Consider the following 3,734-nt stretch of genomic DNA (forward strand, 5'->3'; position numbering starts at 1 on the left):
CATAACCATTTCCACTAGAGCATACTTCATTTCAATAGTAGGATAGCATGAATCCAGGAATATCTCATTTTCTTGAAGGCAGCAGTGAAAAGGTTAATTCACAGCTGCATTTATGAGTTTTATTTATACGTGACCTGTGGTAAAAGATTTATCTGTCAATTATTAAACTTTTTATCAAGTGTCAAGAATTCATACTAGTATAAGATAAATTAATGCAGATATAAAAGTAGTTTTTAAGTAAGGTTTGAAATTAAAAATAGGGCAGTACGTTAAAAATCTGAGTTAATACTTGAAACTACCAGATGGAACAGAAAAGAAGGGGATTGGAAGAGAGAGAGAGGAGAAATGAAGAGAAGAGGAGGGGAGGGAGGGGAGAAAGAGAAGAGAAGGGGAGAGGGATTGAGATTGATTTTGAGATCGGTCAAGCATCACATCCCCCATTTTTTTGCATTCTGGCATAATAATATTTAAAAGATCGGACAACCAGAACACTGATCCGTTTCCCCTTACTTTAAAGACCCAAGTGATACATATATATTTTTTAATTCTTTCTGGGTACACCAAGAAAATTTAAAAGCCGTGCGGGAGGGTGCGAACTGAGAGCATTCTTCAAACAAACGCGACCTTTTCTGTTTCTTGTACTCCTTTTCTCAACCCAGCCAGAAAACCCAGACAAGTTTATTTACACACACACCCGCACCCGCACACACACGCAGGGAGAGTGGCGGAAACGCCCTCTTCCCATCCCTTCCGAACAATTATCTCCGCGAGCAGAAGAAAATCACCAGCGGCCCTGGGTGCCGGGCGCGGGGAGGGCGGGCGGCGGGCGGCGGGGAGACGAGCATTTGTGCAGGGGAGCGGGCCCGCGTGCGCCTCTTGCTCCCCGTGTAATTCGCAGCCAATCATCAGTAGGTGTCCACGGCCCCGCGTCCTCCTCACCTCGGCGCCAATCACCCCCCCGNCACCATCTCCTCCTCCTTCTCTCTGCAACAAGAAAAAAAAAGCCATTTACAGGTATTTTTTTTTTGATCCGCATATTTATTTATCCCCCCCCCAACAGTTTGTTTACAAGTATTAAAGTTGTAATTGGGAGCCGCCAAGACACATCTGGATTTGTGTTTCTTTGTGTTAGGGGGTGATGTGCAACTAATTAAAGGCAGACTAGCAGCGTCTGCAAATTCTAAGGCTCCCCAAATAAAAAGAGACTGGTAAGTGATTGTTCTTTCTCTTTCTCTGGCTTTTTTTCTCTTAAATGTTTGCTGTCCGTTGGGATTGTAAAAGTAGATTATTAATGCTGGACTCCAGCAATAAAAGGCGTCGCTGTATTAATTTATTAATTAATCTGCACCCGCCCCTCCTCCTGAATGTTGAATATGACCTTTGATCTCTATGTCTCTGGTAGACCAGACATACAATATTAGGCATGTACAGTCACATTGTTTAAAGGCAAAACAGGATCATGAAGTGTGCTTGTCTAATTTAGCTTTGGAATAGGACTGTAGTTATTTGTGTGTGTTTTATTTTGTTTTTTAAAGAAAATCCAAACAATAGCTGTGGCTTAGGTACCTTTTTCATGCTCCAGAGATGCATTGATTAAACAATAATGACCTGGATACTGGGCACAATCATTTTCTACAGTTTCTGGTGGCATTAAACCTTGAGGGAGGAAGGGGGAGGTGATGGCCATAAGAAAAGCCAGGAAAGCTTCTGTTTGCAAACAGCACTCTAATACTCTGGAAAAGGGACATTAAATTATTTCTTTATTTGGAACAAGGTCAAAAGACTAAAATACTGAATTTTTTCCCTCCACTCAATGTGATGGCTAATGCATGGTTGGCATAACTAGTTTTTACTGAGTAGCAGTTATTATGGTCTTGCAGTTACAATGTGATTCGCAGAAACTGAAGCTATATGCATATTCTTGCTGTGTTTTCCCCTACCCCCTTCCAAGCATCAAGAATATTTAGCCAGGAGCATTTTGGGGGCACCCTTTGTATTGCCATCAGACCTCTGAAGGGAGCAGTTTTCCCTAATGCGAAACCACAGAGGTGGTTCCTGAGTGATTAGGGACTTGCTGTGATTGAAAGATGCCTGCTAGCTTCTAATCCAGCCTGGGGTGAGGTTCCTTATCTTGACTTACTTTGCCTAATAGGGATTTGTTTACGTAAACCCCTCTTTTTAGGGCACCTCATCAGCAGGTCTTGAAGTTTTTGCACTTGGAGTTTGGGCATAAATGGTTCATTAATCTAATTATAAGCATAATTACTATAATTGATATCCATTTCGAACTGAATATTTGAGACTGAGACTACTGGGCCCCCATTTAGAATTCCCTGAACTCCACATTCCAGACCAATATGTGGGCTTCAAAAGATGACACAAAAAGAAATTCTGCCCCCCCCCAAAAATCTGGAAACAAAGAAACTGGTTTTTTCAGGTTAATATACACTTTATGTCTTTGCGTTACTTCTTAAAAGGCTGAGATGTACCTCCTCCTCTGTGATAAACAACTAAAATACCTCTTCCTAAAGCATAATAATGGCCTGTAAGCAAAGGGATGAATGCAAATACCCAGCTAACATTAAACTTTCCTTTTAAAAAGAGCAAAAAAGGAAATCTTCCTAATGGTTATTTCTTCAGGTAAACAACACCTTAAGGGATCTCCCTTCCTCCCCCCATCTTTTACTCAATGTAAAAACCAGTGACTGTGAGAGAGCCTTAAAAAAAAAAAAAAAAAAAAGTCCCATGCTTTCCCCTTGTCTTGGGAAGAGACAGGAGTCTCCATTAGGAATTATTGGGAATATTCTTACAGAGGCTGCAGGCACTTGGTTTAAAACCGGTGACATTGTTTGTATTATTTTTAAAAATTTGTATCTAGTCCATCTTTCTTTTCTTTCTTTCTTTCTTTCTTTTAAACAAGTAGAACACCACCCTCTTACCCCCACCAAGCCCCACCACCAAATGGCTTGTACAATTGAGACCTGTCCTTGGTCCATTGAATTAAGACCCTAACAGAGCCAGCTGTGCTGGGATTCAAACTAATGACCGCAGACACAGAAGGACACTGTGGCAGCTGGTAGTTCTTTTTTCCCTGCCTCTTTAGTTCAGATTGTATGTGGGCAGTCTCTTAGCTCTCAGTTGTATTGTGTTTGCTTACAGTTTATACTCGGATGTATTGTAGACTTTCTCAGTACTTCATTTGCTAATTTCCTGTTCATTTTCCTCATAGGGCCATTGCTGTTTTCTACTTTACAGCATTTGCATGCCCAGGCAGCACTTGTTCGCACATTTCATAATGTTTAAATGCCCTCTGCTTATAGGTAGTATCGCCCTCCCACCCCTGATTTGCATGTCTTTAGCACTCCAATTGCCCTTTTCCCTCGGCATTTGTCACCCCCGTCTTTCCTCTTTCCCCGGGTATCCTGGCTATTAATACATTTTCTCTGGAGGGTTATGAGAATAGGGGGGAGGAGCTGTGGTGTGCTGTGGGGAGGGAGGGAGTGGGCTGGGAGCGTGGGGGTGGGTGGTCTTTCCTCGTGCAGCTCGTTGGAATGACTTTCTTTATTTTAGTTGTAACAGTTGGAGGATAATGGTAAGGAAGAAGCCTGGGAATTCACCGTCTGTGGAAATGCGCCCCGGAGAGGAGTAAAGCAGTCCTCACCTTGCTCTCCCCATCCGGACCCACTTCCCCTTCCCGCCTCGGCCCCCACCCCAACACCACCATCACCACCCCC

The 3,734-nt window shown here is 42.8% G+C and overlaps 1 long non-coding RNA gene across 1 annotated transcript; it reads left to right on the forward strand.

The window, feature by feature from the left end:
• The first annotated feature begins 962 nt into the window (after nucleotides 1-962).
• LOC109490806 lies at nucleotides 963-3,725 on the forward strand. Its single transcript, XR_002144201.2, has 3 exons — nucleotides 963-1,014; nucleotides 1,133-1,208; nucleotides 3,571-3,725. It is a non-coding gene; the product is annotated as an uncharacterized LOC109490806 (long non-coding RNA).
• Nucleotides 3,726-3,734: the final 9 nt, after the last annotated feature.

This window comes from Ailuropoda melanoleuca, chromosome 11, assembly GCF_002007445.2.
Source record: "Ailuropoda melanoleuca isolate Jingjing chromosome 11, ASM200744v2, whole genome shotgun sequence".
NCBI lineage: Eukaryota > Metazoa > Chordata > Mammalia > Carnivora > Ursidae > Ailuropoda > Ailuropoda melanoleuca.